Source organism: Tenrec ecaudatus, chromosome 8 (assembly GCF_050624435.1).
Source record: "Tenrec ecaudatus isolate mTenEca1 chromosome 8, mTenEca1.hap1, whole genome shotgun sequence".
NCBI lineage: Eukaryota > Metazoa > Chordata > Mammalia > Afrosoricida > Tenrecidae > Tenrec > Tenrec ecaudatus.
Window position 1 is genome coordinate 96,674,447 of NC_134537.1, and position 26,083 is coordinate 96,700,529.

The 26,083-nt window shown below is 46.8% G+C and overlaps 1 protein-coding gene across 1 annotated transcript in view; it reads left to right on the plus strand.

The window, feature by feature from the left end:
- ANK1 (ankyrin 1) overlaps nt 1–26,083 on the plus strand; it is a 287,181-nt gene that overhangs the window by 171,466 nt on the left and 89,632 nt on the right. The window lies entirely within an intron of this gene.

A 26,083-nucleotide genomic window follows, 5' to 3' on the forward strand; every position in this document is an offset into this window, starting at 1 on the left:
TGGGTGGTAGTGCCCACAGAGGGCGGGGCAGGCGAGGTGTGTGAGAAGAACAGATGGGGGTGTGGGGTGGGAGATGAACTGGGAAGCAAAACCCCAGGGACCCAGCTTTCAGAGGGGAAACGAACCTTTTGGACTTGACCGGCGTGTGCAAGCCCTGCCTCCCTTTCCCCCACCCCCCACTCAAGTACCCCAGCACCCACATGCATAAGCCCGGGGGTGTTTGAGGTGGTGGGACGCCCACATGTGGGTTAGCCTTCAGATAGCCGGGTTGACACTCCGAATCCCTGTCTTCGGTGGGGAGTCGCACACAGGAGCAGGATGCGAGCCGTACAGTTCGAATGTCTCGAGACTCTGGGCCCCCCGTCTTTTAGATGCAGGTGCCAGGCTGCCGTGTGCTGTCCCAGGGCCCCCAGCAGCAAGGGGCTTGCCCGCTCTCTTCCCGGTCTGCCAGCAGCCTGCGGGGATGCCCTGGTGCTGTTTTCGTGCAGTGCAGTGCGAGAGAAGCACCGAGGCAGGCTGGCTTCTCCGCAGTGCAGCTCCCTGCTCCGGAGCAGCCGGCCTTCCCTTCCCAGGCCCTCCAAGGGGGACGATCCCAGGCCTCAGCGGGGTCCACTTAGCAGAAAGGGGGACACCCGAGCGTGCCTACGACTGGAGCCGGTGCTCATTTTCTGTGTGAAATTGGAAGGTTTTTATGAAGCCCAAGGAAAGGCTTTTGCCTGATTGGTGTCCCTTTGGTGAGGCCGGAGGCTGGGGTGTATCTCTGGCCTGTCCTTCCGCCTTCTCGCCTCAAGGCACCTCCTTGGTTCATTTCAGGCTCCGCACCCAGGGAATGTTTGCACTTTATCGACAGGGTTTCTGATTGGCCAGCTGCCAGTGACAGGAGCTTGGTCAAGTAGCTTGGTCCTGCTAGAGACGGAGGGAGGCTCCAGGCACAGACTGGAGGAGACAGGCAGAATGCTGCAGGGAAGAAAATGGATTTCAGAGGTGCAGGCGAGAAAGTGCTAGTCACGGTGTAAGAAAGCCCCTGGGCTGCGGCCCGCTGGGGTGCCTTCCCTCCCTCCTCTCCCCTCCCCTCCCCTCCACTGCGCTCCTCACCCGGTGATCCTGGCTCTCCCTGTGTGAGGGTCTCCCAGGCAGGCTGTCTTGGAAAGGCGCTTGTCAGCGCGGCCTCTGTCTCGCTCTGGCTGTACAGGGCCGTGATCGGCGGGGTTTGCTTTGGAGGGGAGAGTGAGCAGGGCAGGGAGGAAAGGGGGCTGAGGGAGCTGAGCTCATTAAGCACACAGAGCATCCTCTGGACCCGCTGCTTCTGGGTGATGCTCCCAGGACTAGTCTCGCGGTGGTTTGGGAGCGTGCTCCTCTCTGAAGCACTCGGCCTTGCTCAGAGAAGACGAAAACAGGCCCTTGTCCTTGGTCACGACTTCAGGATTTGCTTTTCCGGCTTGACGTTTTTGAACCGGATGACGGTGGTGGCGGCAATAAAGAAATGTTGGTCGTTACGTAAGTAGCACACTTTCAAACCGTGTATTTTGTGGAAAGCGGGTGCGCTGCCAGCCATTATCGGAAGTAATTGCTTTCAGTAGCCTGGAAAGGGGAACTCGGGGCTTATGTAAGAGACACCTGAATATTCCGGGGCAGTTTCCTTACTGCAAAAATTACATCCTACTAATATTTGTCATTATCGGTATTACATGTGCAGGGGGAAGCACCATCACCCCCACACAGGTGTACACCAATGTCTTTATTGAACTCAGTCAAGCATTGTCCAAACCCCAGCCCATCGGTCCAGTACCATCATGCGCCCCAGGAGCATCCCTGTGCATACGGAGTGCTGGTCCTAAGAGAGAAGCCAATCAAACCCCAAGGCCATCCAGTTTGTTCTGGCTGACAGCAGCCCTCCAGAGTGTCTCCAAAGCAGACAGCCTCACCTTTCTCCCATGGAGAGGTTGGTGGGTTTGGAACCGCCTACCTTGCAGTTGGTGACCCTTCACCCACGACAGCACCAGGACTCTGAGATTTTGAGATAGACTAGCAAAAGACAAATACACGCAAAAACTCATTGTCTTTGTTTCCTCTGTCTTGTATTCATATGCCAGTGAGATCACACCAGTTGGTAAGCAAGTGCAGCCGAGTTCGGAACCGCCCAGGAAAGGCACAGGCCTAATGAGAACCTACGAGAGACACGACCCAGCATGGGCTCAGGGAAGGCTTCCGTGAGGAAGCCATAGAGGAGCTAGAGGAAAATCACTGGAAAAGACCAAGCCCACCGTCACCCAGTCCATTCCGCCTCTTGGAAACCCCCTGTGCTACAGTGCAGGAAGGGTTTTCTTGGTTGTGTTCTGTATAGAGCACTGCTCCAGGTTTTCCCTTCCCTGGCCCCTGGGGAGGGCTCAAACCACCTTGCCCCACCCCAAGATCATAGTTAGAAGAAAGGGAGGGTTAATGACGTGGGCAAGGGCAAGAGCAAACCCTCAGAGACAGGAAGAACACCTGGAGAGGCGAAGCGAGATCAGCGAGCAAGAGGTTGGGCTCATGCTGGACCTGATGTCCGACACCTGGAGCAGTATGCCCCCGGACAGGGCGGTGCAGGAGCACCTGTGTCTGCGACATAGGGGAGAGGAAGCCTGGGGAGAAAAGGGAACCAGAAGCAACTGAGGCTTTAGAGCTAGAAGCAATGGCTATTGGCCGAGAGGAATGGGCGGCATATTTCAGCATTTTAAGACAATCTGTACAGCTGTGTTAACTCATCCTGGTGGAATGGGCACCCCGTTCCAATAGGCCAGGTGAAGGCGTCCGTCTTCCTCCTGAGGGTGGATTTGAGCACAAGCACAGAACTGTGCTTTCTGGCATCACAGTGGCTACTGGGTAGAGAAGAGACTGGTGAGCCCGTGCGTGAAGTTAGGAGACGGCTCTAGTAGTCCAGGGGAGAAATGTTGGTAGGCGTCTGTGGGTTGTGACTTGGGTGGTGGAGGGAGGAGAAGGAGACAGCAAGAATGGCCCTCAGATGTCGCACTTTTGCAGGAGAGAGAAGATGGCACCACTCCATGAGGCAAGCAGCACTGCAGTGGCCTTCACGTGGGAACAGGGGAGGGAGGGAGCAAGGCCAGGCTGTGTGGAGATCCTGTCAGGGTGTCTTTGAGGTGTGTGTGATATATGAGCCTAGAGCTTAGATAAAAGCTCTGACCCAAAGATAGGTGTTTGGAAGTCACTCAGCTTTCTAGGAAGTGGAATGTTCAGGATGCTGGGTGACACAAAGTACTGTTGTAGGCCAGAGGGACAATGTCTCTGCTCGCATAGCCTGTCTTTCTGATGTGGAAGACAGATGATGACCCAGAAGCCGAACAAATGTGTCATTTCAACTAATGATAAGCACGGTGGATGAGAAAATAAAGCAGGCAAAGGGGCCTAAGGCTTGCAACTCTAAGGAGATGATTTGTGAGAGACCCGAAGGATGTAAGAGAGCAGTGACCATGTGGTCTCTGAGGACGTGCATCCCTGGAGAAAAAAGATGCATGTGCAAAGACCCTGGGGCAGGTGTGAGCTTGATTTCTTTGGAGAACAGCAAGCGGGGTAGAATGATGGAAGGGAAGTAATAGGCAAAAAGGTAGGAGGAATTGCCAGAGCCAAATCATGAAGGATTTGCAGAACAGCCTGGGGATTTGGGAGTGAAATTCAAGGCTGGTGAGGAGTTAATGGAAGTGTTTGACAAGAAATGCTCAGTCAGATTTCAGTCTTTAAAAGATTACTCTAGTAACTAGGGGAGAACAGGCCGGGGCACACAGGGATAGAAGCAGGGAGACTAATGAGAGGCTGATGCAGTGGACCAGGACAACACACTGATGGTTTTGAATAAGGAGTAAACAGTGGAGGTGGTGAAGCCAGAGGACTGGCCTACCTAGGTGTGAAGTGTTACTGCCCTGGCCCCGGCTCGCTCACAGGTTAGAGCGAGGAATCCGTAGACATCTAGGACTGTGCCCTCTTTGTCACTTCAACAGCCACACGGGGGTGGATTAAAGTCTTAGCTCAAAAGCCTTTGCGAAGGCATCCTTGATCCCCCAGACCTTCACAAACTCGCTCTCTCTTTGGAATGTATTTGTCACTCTCTGTAATTTCAAGCACATCCCACTGTATGTCATGGTAATGCTGTGCACATCGTCTATCTCTTCCAGTAGACGATAAACCATCTGAAGGCAAAGTCCAGGACTGGGTTTTCTTATATTTCCCCACAGCACCTGGCATAAGGTGACAGCCTAGCAGCTGCTCTAACATTCATTTGAATAAATGGCTCCCTCATTGTGGCATGATGCGTTAGGTATCAGGCTGCTAGCTGCAAGGTCAGGAGCTCGAACCCACCACCACTCAGAGGGAAAAAGATGAGGGTGTCTGCTCCGGTGATGATTTCCAACTTCAGAAACCCACAAGGACAGTTCTAGTCTATCCTTCAGGGTCGCTAGGAATCAGAATTGACATGATGGCAGAGTAACTCTGCACATACCAGTATGCGCATGCCCCGTTCAATTTCCAGGAGTGTTGCTAGATCATTTATATCAAATGAGAATATCCCACCCCCACGAGGATATTTGAATATAGAAGCCACAGCCATGAAGGAACAGCGTTCAGGGATGAGCTCACTGAATGTCGACATACACTGGAAAGAACACATGAGACAGTTAGCGCCCTTGTTCTCCCAGATGCCTGGATTTCTTGGGTCTACACAGATACTCCATTGGAACAAAAAATAAAACTCTGGAGTCAAAGAAGCTCATTGCTTCAGTTTTCTATTTTTATATAAAACCCCAGGAGAACATTTTTTTTAATAATTTTATTTGGGTCTCGTAGAACTCGGATCACAATCCATCCATCCACCCATTGTGTCAAGCACATTTGTACATTTGTTGTCATCATCATTTTCAAAACATTTTCTTTCTACTTGAATCCTTAGTATCGGCCTCTTATTTTTTCCCTTCCTCCCTCCCTCATGATAATTTGGAAATTAGTATTATTTTTTCATGTCTTACACTAACCGATGTCTCCCTTCACCCACTTCTCTGTTGTCCATCTCTGTGGGAGGGGTATATGTAGATCATTGTGATCGGTTCTCCCTTTCTCCCCACCTTCCCCTTCCCCACCTGGTATCCCTACTCTCAATATTGGTCCCAAGGGGTTTATCTGTCCTGGATTCCCTGTGTTTCCAGCTCTTAGCTGTACCCATGTCCATGCTCTGGTCTAGCCGGATTTATAAGCTGTAATTGGGATCATGATAGTGAAGGGGAGGAGGAAGGGTTAAAGAACTAGAGGAAAGTTGTATGTTTCATCAGTGCTACACTGTATGTACCCTGACTGGCTCATCTCCTCCCTGCGACCCTTCTGTAAGGTGATGTCCAATGACCTACAGATGGGCTTTATGTCTCCACTCCACACTCCGCCTCATTCACAATGACATGTGTTGTTTGTTTGTTTGTTTGTTTGTTTTTTCTGGGTCTTTGATGCCTAATACCTGATCCCTTCAACACCTCATGATCACACAGCCGGTGTGCTTCTTCCATGTGAGCTTTTTTGCTTCTGAGCTAGATGGCAGCTTGTTTATCTTCAAGCCTTTAAGACCACAGATGCTATATCTTTTGATAGCCAGGCACCATCAGCTTTCTTCACCACAGTTGTTTATGCATCCGCTTTGTCTTCAGCAATTGCGCAGGGAAGGTGAGCATCACGGAATGCCAGGTTAATAGAACAAAGTATTCTTGCATTGAGGGAGAACTTGAGTGGAGGCCCAATGTCCATCTGCTACCTTAATACTAAATCTATAAATATATGTATATGTTTCCCCATCCTCATATATAAATATATTTACATATATACATGCCTGTGTTTAGACCTCTATAAATGCCCTTTGCCTCCTAGTTCTCTCATCTATTTCCATTTACTTTCCTCTTGTCCCACTATCATGTTTAGCCTTCATTTGGGTTTCAGTAATTCCTCTCAGATACATTGCCCTTGATCAGTCCCTACCAGGCACCCCCTACATCATCCTTGCCATTGATTTTAGATCACTTGTTGTTCCCTTGTCCATGGGTTTGTTAACACCCACTTCCCTTTACCCACCTCCATCTCTCCAATGTTTCCCCAGAACTGTCAGTCCCATTTTCTCCTCCACATTGTTTATCCCCACCTTTCTTATTTAGATAGACATGCAGAGATAATAATATACACAAAAATAAGACATAGCAAAACAAAGCAACAAAAGAAAACAAAAACAACAACAAAAAGAAGAAAAGCCTATAAATAGTTCAAAGTATGTTTGTTGACCTTTAGGGGTGTTTTCTGGTCAAGTCTGATGGGATGCCATGCCCTGGCCCCAAAGTCTATTTTTGGTATTCCCTGGGGATGTCATTGCCTTGTTCCCCTTGCTGTTCTGTTGCACGCCCTTAGTGTTTTGCCTCGGTGTGGTGGGGTCAGATCAGGCACAATTCCCGCACTGTCTCCAGTGTTGTCCCCTATCGTGCTATGGTCAGTGAAGGATGTCATGTCTCATGGTGGGGCTGGCCCTATGGTCCTTTCTGTGTATTGGCTGCTCTGAGCAGGACTCAGGAGAAAATTTTACTGTAAGAAGGGAAGCACTATTGTCTACAAGTCTGGTTAAGGCTCCAAGGGAGAGGAGTGTTCCAGGCCCTCCCAGGCATCCTCTCCCCCGTTATCTTGACTTGTTTTTCTCCATAATATTTATCACTGCCAGACTTATTAGGCATTTCATTGTTTCTTTCTTGTCCATTAAATGTAGATACCTTGAGATGAATGGACTTTGTTTTATTCAGTGCTCAGTATTGGGGTACTGCCTGGCACATTTTATTCTTGCTGCCCTTAAATCAATCCCAACTCCTGGAGACCCCATGTGTGCAGGGTAGCTAAACGCTGAACACTTTGTACCACCTAGGGACACCCTTGGACACATAGTAAGTGCTTATAAATAGACTGACTAAGTTAACATGCACGAGTGTTAAGGTCCTACTCAAGAATAATTGAGGATTACCTAGTGAACACTTGGAGTCCCTGGGTGGTGTAACTAGGTAATGCATGTGCCTGCTAACTGAAAGGAGGAGTGAGGGTTGAGTTCACCCAGAAGTGCCTTGGAAGATAGGCCTGGTGATCTATCTACTCCTTTAAATCCAACCATAGAAAGAGCCTATGGATCAATGTCACTGAATTGTTTATGTAGAAATTGTTGCATTGGTGTGTGTATATCCTCAACAACAATAACAACAACAAAAATAAATAAATACATTGTTTAAAAGAAAGAATCCCTTGTGGGGCCCAGTCCTACATGGGGTTCCTAGGAGATTGGGGGTGGGAAGGTCTCCATGAGTCAGAATCCAGTCAGTGACAATGAGTATATTTCACCCTTAGCCCACGATCTAAGAACGGAGACGTCATAAGGGCATTTGTGAAACCACACAGTCTTAGGATGATGACGTTCTTTGCAGTACATGACTGTGATAGGTTGGGTTCTCTCGAGAAGCAAAACTAATGACATTTGTATGTGTGTGTACATAGAAAGAGATCTATATCAAGGAAGAGCTTACACCGTTTGCAAAGTGCTTTTTTTTATTTAATAAATCTTTTTATTGGGGCTCATACAACTGGTATCACAATCTATACATACATCAACTGAGCAAAGCACCCTTATACATTCGTTGCACTCGTCATTCTCAAAATTCGCCTTCCACTTGGGTTCCTGGAATCAGCTCGGTTTCCTTTTTTCCCCCGTCTCTCTCCCTCCCCACTCCCCATTTCCCCCTGTGTTTGCAAAGTACTTTGGTAGACTTCTCCTGACTCAAGGAAACTGATGATCAGGAGGCAGGATGAAGCAGCAGGGCTGGAGGATGGAGGCGGGTGACACAAGTACCGAGTAGTAGATGCGGAGGTAAATGAATCTGAAGTTGGCTGAATGAATCCACTATAGGTGGTCCGCTGACAACAGGAGATGGAGGGACCAGCCACAAGATCTAGCTCCAGCAGAAGGCAAAGGGCCAAAGAGGATTAGACTCTCTTCCCTCTAAAAGATTCACGCCCCAAGTTGTCATTGGGCCGTGACCCAATTGATAGGTTGGGTCCCACCCTTACTCCTGTCCTGGAGTGTCTTGACATAATCCCTGACCATCACAATGCTCCTTCTGCTTCTGGAATTGCCTCACTAGTCATGCATGGGGTAACATTCACTGCAGTATCCAATGGCTCAACCACATGAATGATCACAAAGGCATGGGAGAGTTCCCATTCTAAATCACACCTGGTTAAAGCTTACGAAGCCATGCTTGTTCCAGTGATATCTCCAGGATTTCTACAACTATATTGTATTGGGAAGTTCCATCCCCGTTGAGCACTTGCTAGCTCAGTAGTAAAAGGGACGCCTCTGGCAGTAATCTCTGCCACGGAGTACCCTATATCCTGTGTATACGCCGAAGTTTCTTCCAGCATATTTTTAATGCAGCTTTTGTGGTAAAATTAGGTGCCTCGGCTGATATTCAGGTCAGCTTACACTCGAGTGTATACAGCAAGTTACTGTGCTGTCCCCAGATGCAACGTCTTTGATCAGGATTTGTTGGGCTCTGGCGATTTTGTTCATTATTCTTTTTCTATGTAATAGAAGATTTGGGCTGGGAAGGACCAGAGATCATGAAATTTCACTATCTTATAGCTGCCACCGTTCACAGTTTGGCCTTCCATGGAGGCTTGTGTGTTGCTGTGATGATGGAAACTAGGCAAGTTTCAGCAGCACTTCCAGACTAGGACGGATTAGGAAGAAGGACAAGGTGGTTCACTTCTGAAAAATTAGCCACTGAAAACCTGATGACGAGCTGCGCAGCTTTGTCTGATATAGTGCCAGCCCCTCAGGTTGGAAGGTGTTCCAACCATGACTGGTGAAGAGGTGCCTTCTTAAAGTAGAGTCAACCTCGATGACATCAATGGAGCAAAGCTTTCAAGACCTTCAATTGCCAACAGGACACAACTCAGAATGAGAAGAAACAGCCACAAACATCCACTAATAACAGGAATGTGGGATGTATTACGTACACATGGGTGTGTTCCACACACATTGAAGTGTGGTGAAGTGGAACGCACTGATCACAGACTGATGTCCTTGGCTTTAGTGAGGCGAAATGGGCTCCTCTTGGCCCTTTGGAATCCCACAGTCACATGAATCACTATGTTGGGAAGGGCATATTATAAAGGAAGGGCATCACATTCATCATCAAAAAGAACATTTCAGGTTACCTCTTGAGGTCTAATGCTGTGTGTGATGGGTTCATTTCCATATGCCTACAAGGAAGACCAGTTCATTCAACTGTGATTCAAATGTATCCACCAACGACTAAAGCCGATAATGAAGATGTTGAAGAATTCTACCTAATGCTTTCGTCTGAAAGGGATCAAACATGTAATGAAAATGCATCGATGATTCCTGGAGATTGGAATTCAAAGTTGGAAGCCAAGAGAAAGGATTATTCGTTGGAAAATATGTCCTTGGGGGTGGAAGCAATGCTAGGTAGGGTATGATAGATAGAATTTTGGAAGACCAATGGCTTATTCATTGCATCAAAATAAGTGGTGACTGCGTATGTGGATCTAACCAGACAGAACACACAGGAATCAAATTGAAGACGTCTACGAAAAGAGAAGAGAGAGAAGCTACGTATCATCAGTTGCAAGGCCAGGGGCTCCTGTGGGAGATTGAAATGGAAGAAACTTAAAACAAGGTCAAAGGAACCAAAACGTGACCTTAATTATATCCCACCTGGATTTCAAGACCATCTCAAGAACAAATTTAACATGTTAAACAGTAATGACCAAAGAGCAGACAAATGGAGGAATGGCGTTCAGGATACCATACATGAAGAAAACAAAAGGACATTTTAACGACACGAAAGAAAGTAGAAAATTGACGTCCGAAGAACCTCTAAAACTTGCTCTTGAATGGAGAGACGCTGAGGTGAATGGAAGAAATAATGACGTAAAAAAGCTGAAGAGAAAATTTCCAAGGGCAACTTGGGAAAGCGTAGTATTATAATGAAGTATGCAAAGACCTGGAGCTAGAAAGCCAAAAAGGAATATCATGCTCAGTATATTTCAAGCTGAAAGAACTACAGAAAAAATTCAAACCTCCAATTGCAGTATTGAAGGATTCTGTGGGCAAAGTATCAGACAATGCCGGAAGCATTAAAAGATAGAAGGAGTACAGAATCCCTGTACCAAAAACGAATTGGTCAATACTCAGCCATTTCAAGAGTCAGCATATAAAAGAAATGAAATAAACAACAGTATCTTATTAAACCTCCACCTATGGGGTTCACTGTTCCCTCATCCCTCCCGTCTCTCTCTGTCCCACCCTTGTCCCTGGCCTCCCTATCATCATCAAAGTCTGCCTACTGATGGATGTATAAACCACGTTTCTCCCTCTGTGTTTTCCTTTATCACAATGACGTGATGTGATATTTGTCTTTGTCAGATCGACGGAGTTTGCTCAGCATAATGTCCTCTAGCTTTGCCCATGTCCTGCAAGTGTGTCTGAGAGTTGCCATTGCGTGTTATTGATGCACAGAGTTCCATGGTGTGAGTGTGCCCGAGCTCATCGATCCCCCGATCGCTGCTTTCCAGTGTTTGCTATTGTGGAAATTGCTGCAGTGAGCACGGGTGGCCATATGTCAAAAAAAAGTGAGCATATGATCAAAGACTGATGGTATTGAAGGAAGAAGTCCAAGTGTCATTGGAGGCTTTCGTGAAAAGCAAAATTCTAGAAATTTACGGAATACCTAATGAAATGATTCCCTAAAGGGATGCACTGCTTGGAGCACTCATTGGTCTATGCCAAGAAATTTGAAAACAGCTCCCTGCCCAACCAACTTGAAAAGTGATGTTGGATAGGTCTTCGCTGGGTGCAGAGAATGCCAGAAAGATGCTCGTTTGTGTCTTACGGACTGTGCAGGTGCATTCGACCATGTGGATCATAACAAACTCTCCATCATATTGAGAAGAATGGGAATTCCAGGGCATTTCAGTATGCAGAATCTATACTTAGATCCAAGAGGGACCGCAAGGTTTGAGATCAGGAAGGGTGTGTGTCGGGTCTATATCCTGTTGCCACGGTACTTCGATCTGCATTCTGAGCAGCTCATCTGTGGAGAAGGACTAAATGGGGACAGCACCGCCTCTGGATGGGAGGAAGGGTCATTAACAACTGCCGATGAGCAAATGATGCACCCCTGCTTGCTGGACACCAAGAGCACTTGTGCTTGATGAAAATCCAAGACTGCAGCCTTCCGTGTAGAATACCCCACAATGCAAAGAAAACAAAGCTGCAACTGGACCCATCAACAGCATCGTGATAAATAGAGAAACGGTTGAAATGTATAAGGATTTCCTTTTTGTGGGATCTACAATCAGCATTCACGGAAGCAGCAGTCAAAGGAGCATCTGCCACTACCGAAATCTCTTTAGCGTGTTGAAGAGCAGAGATGTCGTGTTGCGGAAAGCTGAGCCTGACCCATGGGCTGCTATTTTGCATCCCCTCCCAGGCACATGAAGGCCGAACAGTGCACAGTCAGGAAGGCTGGGGCAGAGTTGGTGCGTCCGGGTTGTGGTGTCGGCAGAGACTACTCAAGACTGCCAACAGAATAAGACAGATCGGTCTCGGGAGAAGTACAGCCAAATGTTCCTTAGAAGCTAGCATGGCAAGACTTCATCTCACATACTTTGGCCCTGTGTCAGGAGGCACAGGTCTCTGGAGAAGGACACCATGCCATGTAAAATCCAGTGTCAGCGAAAATGGGGAAGACATCCAAGAAGGTGGACCGACATGGTGGCTGCGACAGTGACCCCAAAACTAGCCATTGTGAGGATGGCGCAAGACTGGGTGTGGTTCGCGTCTGCTGTACCTATGCGCTGGAGCTGACTGGTGCCCACCGACAACCGCACTTCCATGGTGTCTACACGTTCAAGTGCTTCCCCTGGCACGGCCACCCATTTCAGTGCTCACAGCACCCTGGTGCGGTGGGTAGGGTCGCTATCTCACAAGGATCTTCCTGAACTAGTGCCCAGGCCTCCCGACTCTTAGCCTCGTGCCTTTCCGTTGCCTTCTACACATGGACTTGAAGCTGAACGTCCGAACAGCAATTCCCCTGGGCGACCGGTGCCTACACGGGTTTCATTGTCCGGTCCTTGCAGTAAAGGAGGAGGTAGTTGACCAGTTCGGTGAAATTAAGAAGACCTTCATGTGTAGCAGCCCAGGGGACGACTCTGGGACCCTAAGGACCAGGAGGAGGGCGAAAGACTTCTTTGGGAACGGTCTGAGACATACCGTGAGAAAAGCCATTAGCAGGAGATGCCCTTCTACCTTCCCGGTAGGGTTCAGCTGCTGTGAATTTACAGTATGAAGACCAGAGGTGGTTTGCTTCGTCTCCCAAGACTAGGGGGGGAAAGATAGGGGTGGGGTGGGGTGTGTGTGTGTGTGTGTGTGTGTTGCAATTGCATGCATGTATTTTCAGTCCCACAACTACTATGAAACACCCACTGTGCGCCAGGCTTGGCCCTAGGATCCCTGGGATACAAATATGAGAAAAATGTGCGTCTTAAACAAGCAAGCAACATCCAGCATGCTTTGGTGATGAAAATGGTTAACACTCAGGTGCTAACCAAAACGTTGGAGGTTCGAGTCCACCCAGGGGGGCCTTAAAAGAAAGCCCCGGCGGTCCACCGCTCGGAGTACACCTCTGCTCTGACGCACGTCGGGCCTCCAGCAACTGGATTCACCTTGGTGACGGATGGTTTTCCAGACACAAAACACATCCGAGAACAATGGCCTTGCTTGGTCTTGGAACTGTGGATTAGGAGGAAGCCAAGAGGCCAGCACATCTTTGTCTCAAGGTAATGTAGCAGACCCCTTTTGAGTAAGGTGACCAGATTTTACCATTGACTCAGGGGGCGGGGGATCTTGATTAAAAATGTGGCCTATATGGAGCAACAAAAATTTTCATAGAATGCAAAAATAGTATTGTAATATATTTTTTTAATTTCAGCATAAGTACAATTTACAAATATACATTACAAAAATATGTGTAGTATTATTTTATTCTTTGGCATATTTCTCATTTGAGTGAATTTTTTTAGTAGATTGCTGTCGTTTAAAAGGTCATGAAATTTTTCACAAGAATTTGTTAAATGATATTTCACACATAAAATGGCTTTCAAAGTCTCAACACTTAATTGTGGTTTTTCTGATGTTCACTCTTTATTTACCGTAGAAAAAACACGTTCAGTCGCAGCATTAGTTCCTGGTAAGGATAGCGCGTAATCCACAATTTTCAGTGCATTATTGTATGGAACATTGTTTGTTTCAAAATGATGAAACATTTCTAACCATTTGTTGTCTATTGTGATTTTTGCTGATGCCCAAGATTCAACCTTTTCCTTATCAATATATATTTTAAATAATGATACTTCATTAAAAATATCATTTTCAGAAATATTACTAGATGGGAAATTTTGAGTAATTTGCTTGAATGATTTTTGCACATCATTCCAATTAAGTTCTTGTTTTAATGTAACCCAATGAAAATGTTCAGTATCATTGTAATGTACTGTCCACTCTACTAAATAATCTATGCAGTTATTATAGAACTTTTTAATGTGGTTCATGATACCTGCACGATTTATTGCACCTTGTTCTTCTAGCTGGCTTATACTATTACAGATAGTTAAAAGAAGAAATTATTTTATTTTATTTTTTAAAACATTTTATTAGGGGCTCATACAACTCTTATCACAATCCATACAAGAAAATTATTTTATAACCACTCTTGACACTGAAATTTAAAATTATTAACTTCATTTGTTACTTCGATTACCGAAATTTTGTCACCCTCAATAAGTTTTATAGCATTTTGAAAAAGAGCTGCTTGACTGTGTACAAACTCTAGCCAAATTTTTGAAGATTCTTTTTCAAAAAAGCTCTTCTAAATTCTAGGACATTTATCCTGTGATAGAATGTAGGATTTCAAAGGAGCATATATTTTCAAAATTATTTTGACAGCTGGCAAAAGAGCTAACCAGCACATTTTACTATATCCAAGTATTTTCTGATATTCGACTTCTGCAGTTTCACAAAATTCTTTAAGCATTTCAACGCACATAGTATGTATATAGAAATAAGAATATATTTTAATAACAATATTTTCCACATGTACGGGCAACAAATCAGCAACTGTTTGAATGGCGTTATGTATTATGTGTGCTGCACAACCAACACCAATAATTTTTTGATTAAGGGTTTTGTTTAATTTATAAAAAAATATTATTTGTACCTCTTCTCGCTTTTCCTCCAAAATTTACATTCATGTTGTCTGTACAATATGCAATCATTTTATGTTTTAAATTGTTTTTTTTCCAAAATATTAGTAATGGAACTGAAAATTATTTCAGAAGTTTCGCCGGGCACAGAAACGAAATCTAAAATTCTAATTTTTATTCCAGTTTCTGAATTTAAAAAAATCTAATAATGGCTGGAAATAACTTTGTATCCTTATGATTAGATGCATTAGAATATATGGATATAAAATTAATTTTTTTCTAGATTTGTGTTTAATCTTGAAAATGCATATGGGGAAAGCACATTACACACAATTGCCTCGGATTTTGTTCTAGCACAGGCAAATTTTTTGTTGATTAACTTTTTGACAACTTGTGATGTACATAAATCTGAAGGAATGAGTGTGATTAATAGCATGCAAAGACATAAGTCCTTCTGCTAATGCGAATTTCTTTTCTTCGTCTCCATACGTTGTTTTCCGAAAAAATGTCTATATTTTGGAGGAAGATGCAGCAGTATTTAAGTATCTTTTATGTTTCTGTGTCCCCAAGTGCTTTGAAATATCAGTCTTCCCACCGTGCGAAATAGAAAATTCACCATTATACTTCTCACATTTTACCATGTAATTGCTTTTAGATTTTTAATAAAAGGAAATTCACTTCTTAGATCATCGTTGAATTTTCATCCTCTTTTCTTACTCATTATGTTAAAAATCTAAAAAAATAATTTAAAATTATATTATAAATTATATACATATTGCTTAAAACACAGCAAGTAAGGACATAATTTACATGAACATATTTTATTGTTAGTTTACAAATTAAATTAATTTGATTGTTATAAAGTAGCTATATATTTTTAATTATTTTAATTTTAATCCTATATTTCTTTCTAAATAATAACAATACTAACTCGTATTATTTTTTTCTCTGAATTTGCTGTAACGTAAGTCGTAAGTGTCATTTTCAAGGACGGTGCTAGACTTTTTGCCACCACTATAAAATACTAATAATACGAGTACTGTCTGCTAAATTCAAGAAAATTTATGTATTTAAGAAATAAATAAATTGCTTACCTAAATTTTCTGAATAGCGGATTTGTTGACATCACTTGTTTAACTAGCACTAGCACGCAGTACGATGTGCATCGTCTGAGAGACAGCTGCAAAATGTTCTCGTCGCTGCCAATGCCAAAAAATGCCATTGTTCATTAAGTCCAAACAATGATTGTGGAATTCTAACAACTGATCAACAATGCGAACTTTGATAATCAGTTCTCAACAATTATTATTAAAATTTAGCATTATAAAATTAACAAAAATAATATAAAACTCATATCCTGGCGAAATAGCCACATGGCAGCCAGAAACCGTATATCCCCTTCCCATTCTCCCGCTGTTCCCTAGCTTGTGGTGCATTCTTTCCAAAAATCACGACTTTTTTAAAACGCTGCGGGATGTGGGATAAATTGTTAAAAATTGGGACTGTCCCGCTTTTGGCCACCTTACTTTTGAGGGCTCAATAGCTTCTCCAGTGATCCTTTTCTTTAAACCCCTCTACCCAGTTTCCGAAGCACTGGCTCTGTTTTCCTTTTTGGTATGGAAATCAAGATTTCAGACACAGACCATTGTTTCTGGTCCAGAGGAGATGTTCTTAGCTGCCAAGCTGCCCATTGGAGTCCCCGTCTCTCATGAACTGGAGCACACGCTTCTTGCACCAGGCTCCCTTGGGACGTCAACCTCTGCAGCGGATTTGCTGCGGAGCCGCAAGGGTCTCGGCATGTGGGGCTGCTGCTGGCGTCATGCAATCAGGGAGTCAAGGGAGGTGATCTGAGGTTGATTCATCTCCTTGCAGGGCTCTGAAATGATTGTGGGATGGGTGGTGGTGGTGGTGGTGGTGGTGGTGGTGGTGGTGGTGGTGGTGGTGGTGGTGGTGGTGGTGGTGGTGGTGGTGGTGGTGGTGGTGGTGGTGGTTGTGGTATGTGTGTGTGTGTGTGTGTGTTTTGTTTTAAGTTGATAGAAAGGGTCAGAGCCTTTTCCCCTCCTCGCAAAGATCTAGTAAACTATGAATCTTAAGAACTACCTAGGCAGGAGAGCTAAATTTAGATTGCAGTGAAAGAAGAGAAAATGCTTCCAGCCAGTCCTATGCCTTTCCATCCGCACCACCTCTAAGCCTGAGCTTCTCCCGGCACCCCAACCTCCCTCCTCTCAATTTCTTTTCTTGTGATATCTTTCCTCTCATCCCTGGCACGAGAGACAAGTTTGAAAAGATGTGGTGTGATGTTCTGTCGGGGTTATGGAACTCGCTTCAGCTTTGTCTGCCTGCTGATTCATTAGATTCCAAGATTGTGCATTTTTCTCAGACCTTTCCGCACAAACAGTCTCTGTGGAGCCATAAAATATCTGGCTTGGAAGGAGGCTGCCCGTCGGATAGCCTGGAACATCATAAAAGCCTGCCCTCTGGAAGTGGCATCCCCTACCAGCTGGTCCCCGGGCTGAGCAATGGGGCTTACCTTTGCCATGGTTTGATGGCAGCTGGGGTGTCCAACCTGGAATTCTAGAAGAACTTGGTAGTCAAAGGCAGGATGTCCATGATCAGATCCACTGCTTGGGCCTCAGCTCTCAGCTACGCAGAGTTAGATCAACACACACACCCCGCCCCCTCACCACCGCAGCCTATACTGCCCGTCTATCTTCTCCCAAAGCAGGCAACTATCACCCAGCACTGCCTGTCAGCTTCTCCCAAAGCCGGCAACGCTTCTCCCACCATTCCTCTCTGCCGCCCATGTTCTCCTTGACCATGCTGCATCGTTTCAACCCTACAGAAATGTACGAGAGCAGTCCACGCAGTTCCCACATCTCCCTTGCCCAGCTTCTCTATCAGCCTCTTCCTGCACCTATCTCTGCATGCCTAGATGGACCACGTGTGCGACACTGTTCCTCATCACCCCTCAACATCCCCACTGTGGAGTGCACCGCGCCCAAATAAGGCCCTTTCCCATGTGGGTACATGGACACCATCCACTCTACCAGCAAGACAAGCTGCTCTTGAGTGGATGCCAACTCCTGGGGGCCTCCAGAATAGACGTGAGCTCTTGGGGGTTTTCAGTGCCTGATTTTTGTCCAGCCATTGGTTAGCAGCTCAGCATGTTCCCACCACCCAGGGTTCCTATCCAATCCACAGACCCCCATCGAAACTTTGCTAACTTTGTAGACAGTGTCTTTCTCCAAGGGTCTATCCAGGAACCGTTTGCAGTTAGTTATTATGTCTCGTTCGTTTCCTTTCCTCTGAGCTAATTCTTCAGTCTTTCATTGTCTCTCATGCTTTCGATAGTTTTCATCAGAACCTCAGTCTGCTCACTGCCAACCTACTGCCAGGGCCCAGAAGGCAGGATTCTCGGTGCACGTTCATTCTTTGCCATAGCTGAAGGTTAGGCAGCTGTGACAGAGGCGCTCAAGCCACCCCCCACCCCCGCAACACACTCATGTCCATGAGTCCAGTCTGACTCATGGCAGTCCTATTTAGGGTTCCCCAGGCTGTGTAAGTCACAGAAGAAGCAGACAAGCCCATTGTGCTCCCTGTGGGTTTGAACCACTGACCTCACAGCCAAGCACCACCAGAGTTTGTCTAATGTTCCCTTACGACCAAGCCAAAGCTAGGTAGGAGTATCATAGAAATCATGCTCCCTTCCTACTTCTAGTGCTAAGAATGTTATCCCCCCCGGCAAGTTGGTGACCAGCAGGAGCGCTGGTGGCGCAGTGCAGGGTGCAAACATTACTGCTCACTGAAAGGCAGCCATGCAAGCCTGCCAGTTGCCCTGTGGGGAAAAGACGGGGAATCTGCTCCCTTTAAGACGGCAGCCTTGGCACCCTAAGGCTTCCTGCACTTCTACTTTGTCCTGAGTCAGAATCAACTCAAGGGCAATAAATGAAGGATTAATCTTTTGTGTGGGGTCGGGGGTGGTTATTCCCATATGACACCAGTATCAAACCTCCACCCAAGAGCTTTGCATCTATCGATGACGCTTATCTATTATGTGCTCTATGTTGATTGGTTGGCTTTCTAAAAGGGAAGGCCCTTCATTCTCCCCGCTGATTTTTGTTTGTTATTTGTTTGTGATTTATTAATCCCACTTTAGATCCATGTATTCCTATTTTCTTCAGTGGGCTTTAATTTGACCATTCCACAATTTATTTTGAGGACCAAATTCCAAATAAACCATTTGGGGCAGGGAGGTGCCCTCCACACTGGTGTCTGTTCTTTGACATGTGCGCATCATCCTGTGAGCATTTCCTTCCTTCCTTCCTTCTTTCCTTCCTTCCTTCCTTCCTTCCTTCCTTCCTTCCTTCCGTCCTTCCTTCCTTCCTTCCTTCCTTCCTTCCTTCCTTCCTTCCTTCCTTCCTTCCTTCCTGGCACCTTGACTTGTGCCCTGCTCATCTTGTACTTCTCCTGCCCCGGCATTGACGCAGCCACTTCTCCAGGCAGAAGGTGGCTGTTCATAACCAAGGGTGGTGTGCAGACACCAAAATCAGACAACTGGGTGTGCCCATTGCTACTGGTTTGTAATGTGTGTGTGTGTGGTGAGCATGTGTATGTACATATATCTGTAACTGTTTCTCCAACTGTCTGTCGTGGTTTTTAAATCCACGAGTTTGTGCCAATATTTTCAATTTCAGTTCAATACCTTAAGGGTATTCCTGGCATGTTTGTTTTTTAGAGCTTTTTTTCAGACAATGAGAAACTTGATTCATATGATCTTCAACATATTTACTTCTTTGCTCAATCATTTAGCCTATTTGCTTCTAACTGCCTTTCAAACACCCTAGTAATGCCCTCCCCTTTGCTAGATGTCAGACCCACTGTTGCTCACGCCTCTTGCCCTTCCTGATCACAGCCCTGCCAGTTCCGGGCTAGGAGAAAAGGGAAGCAGAAAGCATAAGAAAGGGAGGTGGGAGGAGCTCTTAGTATTTAAAGATTTTTCTGGTGGGCCAGGAGGAGGCAAAAGGAAAGAGAGGCAAGCTCTAGGAAGCAAAGGCATAGATAGGGATATTAACAGAGGTGTGCACTTATGTAAATACTTTAATCCATAACAATAGAGGGATTGGCCTATGTGCATATATTTATAAGGCAACACACTGAGGCTGCAGAGGGGGAGGGAGGCTTGGGCCTTGGCTCATACCTGCTCTCAATACAGCAACACTTTGTTCTAACAGATTGGCATTCTGTGATGTTGACACAAAACACATCCCCCCCCCCCCATGATCGCTGACAACAAAATGGGTACATAAGCAGATGGGGTAAAGACATAGGATGGTGCCTGGCCAATAAAAGATAACGTGTCTGGGGTCTTAAAGGCTTGAAGTTAAACAAGCAGCCATCCAACAGTGAAGCAACAAGCTCACATGGAAGAAGCACACCAGCTGGTGTGATCGTGAGGTGTCATCAAGACCAGGCAATGGGCATCAGAAGACTCACAACAAACAGTAAACAAACAAACAAAAATGCATTGGTGAGAATGGAGGAGTGTTGGAGCAAGACTCAAAGCCCATCTGTGGACAATGGAACATCCCCCCACAAAGGGGTCGCAGGGAGGGGTGAGTCAATCAGGGTGCAGTAGAGCATCAATGGATCACGTAATATACCTCTGTTCCCTTGAGGCCTCCTCACCCCCCACTCTCATGACCCCAGTGCCGCTTTCCAATCTAGACTGGATGGGAGCATATACTAATATACATAGGTAGAGGCAAGAGATAAAATTCACGACACATGGAACCCAGGAACAGGAATGGGAATAGAGATACCAAAAGGGTAGGGAGAAGGAGTGGAGAGGTGGGGAGGGAGGGGGGTACCTATTGCAATGAATGGCACATAACCACACACCCCAATCCAGGGGGAACAGCAACAGAAACCAGAGGGGAAGAGAGACAGTAGTCTGTGTGTGATTTGAAATAATTAACAATCTATAATCTATTAAGGGGCCATGAGGGTTGGGTGGGCGGTGGGGGAGAAAAAAAGAGAGAAGCTGATCCCAAGGGCTCAATGGAAAGTAAATGTCTAGAAAAGAACAATGAAATATATATAGGAATATGTCAGATACAATTGATGTATGGATGGTAACAAGAGTTGTAAGAGCCCCAATAAAATGATCTAAAACAGAAAAATAGATTTTTCACTTTTGTTTGGGATGAAATGAAATGCAGGAGACTTGTTTAAAGGAATCAGGTTCATACTTACTGCTTTGGGGGTTTTGTTTTTTGTTTTACTAACTGCTGAATCGGTTCCTTCATCTGGGGAAACCTTAGTGACAGTCTCTCCCTCCTTCCTTCCCCATCATCTCTCTGAGGAAGGAATCTCCTCCAGTCTTCTTTCCTCTTCAGGGTCTCTGTTCATCTTTCTTCGCGGGCTCCCCTTCTCTTGCCATCAATTTCAAGATCGGTAGTAGAAATGGCAGCCTCTTCCATCTTTCCCCCTTTCTCCATAAGCTCTGCTTACATTCTTATTTCCAATCCTGTACCACAGTAGCAAACGTGCAAATCTATAATGTCAGTGAGGTGCCTCTGAAAATAAAAGCCAATAACAGAGCAAAAGCAGGGGTCACGAGTGTGCAGGGTAGTTGTTTTCTAGGGAACTTAAGTCCTGGGGTTTACGTGGTGTCCGCTAAGTGTAGCACTGCTCGCTGCAAGATTGACAGTTCAAACCCCTCCTCCCCCCCTGGGCTGCTCCACAGGGGAAGGAAAAGGCTGTCTGCCCCCATAAAGATTTGCAGCCCAGAACCCTGTGCATATGGTCACTGTGTGTCAGAATGGGCCCCATGGCAGTGGACTTTAAAAATATAGAATATGAGGTCCCAAGTTATGCAGTGGTTAATGTTTTTGTTTTGGGTGCTGGGATAGTTTACTGGTTCTCTAGAGAACCCTGTCCAACACAGGTGTTGTCAAGTCAGTTCCTACCCATGGTGACCTCACCCAGCAACAAAACACGACACTGCCTGCTCCCGTGCCATCTTCACGGTGGTCCCTATGCCTGAGCCCACTTTGCAGCCAGTGGACCTCTCCAGCTGCTTGAGACCCTTCCTCCTTTTCGCTGGGCCTCCACTTGATCATTCACAAGGTCCTTCTCCGGGGACTGGGTTCGCCTCACAACAAAGTACGGGAGACTAAGTCTTGCCATCCTTGCCTCTAAGGAGCACTCTGTCGTTTCTCCTTCCAGGACAGATGTGTTTGTCCTGGTTAGTGTGCTTGGCTGCTAGAGGAAAGGTTGGAGATTCGAGCCTATCCAAAGGCAGCGTGGAGCCCTGGTGGCAGAGCGGTTATTTGGGTTGCTAGCTGCAAGATCAGCAGTTGGGAGCTGCTTCTCAGTAGGAAGATGAGACTTCACCCTCTCAAAAAGAGTGACAGGCTCAGGAACCCACAGGGGCAGTTCTGCCCTGTCCTGTAGGGCTTCTATGAGCCAGGATTGACCCAATGGCAGTGAATTTGATTTTTCATTAAGGAACCGCGGGAGAAAGACGTGGTGACCTGGTTCTGCAAAGGTTGCCAGTGAAAGCCCCCTGGAGTCCAGCTCTTCCCTGACACACACGAGTGCGAATCCACACACATGACAGCATCTTTTAAAAATACAGGACTTAGCTTCTTTGAACAGGTCGAACAAATGCGATGGATAATCTACGTCGAGCAGGAAAGTGGCATATTGAATGTAAATACGTACACGGGTAGTCTTGACTTCCGATGGGATTCTGTTCTAAGTTGGGTCCCTCCCCCCCCCCCCACCACCCAGATCAAGTCTGATGTAAATCAACAACCACTTTTTGTGTGCGTGAACTGGGGAAGGTTTACAGCACAGACCATAGTGTTACGTTCAGCTAGTCATACATATTCTGACCCACCTCATGCTTTTTGTCCTTAGTTTTCATTGTTACTGCCTAGCACAATCAATATCCTTATAAATGGAATCGTTATTTGTCCACAGAGGTTGACATGAGAATTATCGCATCAGCAAATTAGGTGCTACAACACTGTACGCATCGCGACGATGCATGTCACTCCTGAAACGATCTAATTAGACAAAAGACTGTCTAAGCCTACATTGCCATCACGCTAATACCTCCTAAGTCGTGAACTACCTACCTCGCCTTCCGCATCTGCGCCTTTGTTCTGAGGCAGGGCAAGAGAAGAGGGCCCTTTGCTGACCGTGTGGGTAGCGTGCACGGGGTGGGCCACGGCCATGTCATCTACCTTTCCCTCTTCCTCCTCGCAGCTTGCTCGTTATAGGATGCTCTGGTTTCCTTCTAGGCCGCTAGTCCTTCACTTCCCCTTAGAACGTCCCCTGGCCGGTAGCCTCTAGGCCTGGCGAGACGGTAACCAACTAACCTGACCGGCACAACACGATCGGAGCTTACGCATAAAAGGCCCGTGCTTCCTGAACCCTGTTCGTGTGCTCGCTTAAGCCCTCTGCAAAAACCATGCTTGATTAAAAAACAAACAAGAGCGTCCAAAGAGTGAGTTTCAGGAGGTGAGGCATGAAAGGCCAGGCAGCCCTTGGAGAGCCCCTCTCCGGAGGAAGGCGTGGCTGTGGCTGCCTGCTATGTGGAAGCCAGGGGCCCCCAACGATGCTTAGGAGTCCAAAAGTAAATCAATACAAATAAAACAGGAAGCAGCTGCGAGCAGAGGCGGTGTCAAGCTGGTGTGTGTCCATGAGCATGCAGGCATCCGCCCGGGAGGGGGGCATCTTCCCCTCCCTGCCAAGAGAGAGGCTCTCGGGGCATGAACGCGGACTTCCCTGTGACCTGTCTCCCGCATTTGTACATTTGGAAACCACCTTGTGCAATGGGGGCAATCACAGGAGCTAAACAGAGTATAATGGACTGAGAACAAATGTCCGGAATTGTGTATTTTGCCAATGGAATTCCTCACAGTTGGTATAAGAAAATACTCCAAATTAAATCATGCTAGGCTGAATGTGACTCCCTGCCCCCGCCCCCACCCCCCCCGACTTGCTTCTTGAAAATGTTAAAAGCAGCACAGCCTGGCTGAGCTCTCTCCCCCACCCATCAGACAGATTGCTCCTCAGATGAAGCCTCTAAATGGATCGTTTTCCTGAAAATGAGCAGAGGCCGACAAAAATCTTCAGGTGTGTGTGTGGTGTTCCGCATGCATATAAATGTGTGTGTGTGTGTGTGTGTGTGTGTGTGTTGCTATCTGCTGTTCTAGGGCCGTGTGGAATGAGGTTATCTGGGGCCAGATGGCTCCTGACGCTCAACACAGGGAGTTCTTAGGCTGTGGAAAGCTTCAAAGGACATGGTTCTCATCCCAACAGTGAAAAAAAGTTGGATCATATTCAAAATTGTGCTTTTTGCCTCCATCAGCCTATCAGGGGTAGCGAGTAGCAAGGCAACCAAATAAACTGCATCCACAGCTGGGCGAGCCCTTGGGAGGAGAATTGTTCCCGCCTTGGGCGAGCACCCAAACAAGTGGCAGGCTCCATGCGGTCGACATGTAACTCCTTTGGGAAGGCCAGTGGGGGCTGGTGGGCCGGAGTAGCCATGGGAGCCCCCGGCACACAGGGGCTCAGACGAACCCATAAGCTCTTCTTCACTGGCCTCCACTGAGCGCTTACAAGAAATGCAGGGGCCAGTGTGGAGGCCAGAGAGTGTCCCTTGGAGGCACCGGTGTGCAGAGGTGGTTGGTCACTGTGGGGACGGGGCAGGGGCAGGACGCGGGAAACAGACACAGAGCTTGACTAGCTTCCCCAGATTTTTCTCTAAGGTGAAAAACAGCCACTCTCGCTTAAGACCACAGACCAAGGGCAAGTCTCCTCGGGGCGATATAGAAACCAGCCCCTCTGTCTCTCGGGGAGGGACAGAAGTATTCTAACTGCTTGCATGCAGGCAAAGGAAAGGTGGGTGCACACCCCTCTTCCCGCAGGATGGGCAGCAAGCAGAGCCATGGAAGCAGCCCACAATAATAGCCAAGCGAGTCAGTTACTTCTGGGGAAGAGCAAGAGATCTCCACCCGAGGTCAAGAGTAGTAGAAGGCGCAATTTTGTTGCCTCTGGAAAGAGGAGCAGTAATGCTGGAGAAAATGAAACCGAACATCTGTAAGGCCCAATTGCAGTCGTAGGGCCTACCTAAGACTGAACCTGGCCTAGGACAATCAACACCTGTCCGTTTTGAAATAAGGAAGAGCAGAGGGAGCTCCCTCTCTGAGGCATGAGCTTGCCAGGATGGCTGAAAGTTGAACAGGAGCAGTGGTTCAAACCTCTGGTACCCAAGTCCCTCCTCTGAGCTTCAGATAACAGCCTGCCTCGAGAGGACTTGGAGGTCTCTAGTGCCTTGCAGGTAACAACAGCAACAACAAAAACCTCCCAAACTAGGTTAACACCTGGCTCAGTTGACTCAAACCACCCACCTACTCACTGGGCCGGTAAGCTGGCCGAGGATAAGTACTTCCTTTTTTGCTGCTCTTCGACCCATGATGGGCGGCCGACCACGTGGTTAAAGAGCATAAGAGGCAAAAGGTACGAAAATACAAACCATTGCCAAGAGACAACGCCACCAGCAGAACCAGATTCAGAGACGGCCCAAATGTTGGTAAGATCAAATGGTCTTTAAGATTACTTTGATCAATGTGTTTTTAAAATCTAGCAGGAAAAATGGAGGGGGAAATATTCATGAACATTTGGGGAAATGTGGCGGAGATGGAAATGAAAAGTCAAGTGAAATGCTAGAAACTTAAAAAAATGAGCTATGAAAGATTTCTTCTAAAGACTCGTCAGTCAAGGGGGGCCTGGGAAGAGCACATTCGGGATGTCTGTCTGAAGTGGCGGCCACTGAGACCAGCTGTATCCCAGACCGTGGCACGGAGACCCAGAGGAGCCTCGCCGAGTCACTGTAGGGCCGAGTGACAGACAGGCGGGCGTCCTGATCCATGGAGCCAAAGGACCATGTGGCTGAGAGACTTGGCTGCCTCAAGGTCGAGAGGCTGAAAATTGGAGAGACTTGGCTGCTGGCTGTGGAGATCAAGGACTGTATCATTGGTCTGTTTGCCAATAACTTGTTAACTTCCCTAATCCACTTGAGAGAGAGAGAGAGAGAGAGAGAGAGAGAGAGAGAGAGAGAGAGAGAGAGAGAGAGAAGACTGGACACAGCTTAGGAATGAATCGGGAACGCAGAGGAAAGCCCGTTGAAACGATGCAAAGGTGAAAGGTGGTGGGACACTGTCAGCAAGTCCGACAAACACACTGACCAGGGTTGAAGGGGGAGGGATCTGGCAAGCTGGGGCTTTCTCCTGAGAAAGGCAGGTGGTGGGAAATAGCGACAAGTAGTGCTTGCTTTGCTTCCCGGCGTCTAATTGAGCCGAAGCATCGACTCTCAAATTCCTTTGCCTGCGTCTCGCGTGTGTACTATACACCCTGTTATTTGGAGGAGGAAATGTGTGATTTATTTTTGTTCTCATAATCCCGCTCCGCAGCCTGTCTACCATTTGGCGCTCCGAGGAGGGGCTGAGAAGGTTAGAGTGGCTGGGAAGCTGCGGATTTGGAATTCTGCCTTTTCCTTTCCGTGGACATCTTCAACGTGGTTTCAGGAAAGCCGAGCCCGTGGTCCCTGGGAATTTGAGGGCGGGGTGGTGCAGGTCACCTCTGTCCGCCGCAATAATCAACGCGAACAACTCACATAAGGTGCGCTTCTCCTGTCCCCTCCTCACTTGAATTATTTTTTAATCTGCCTACAGAA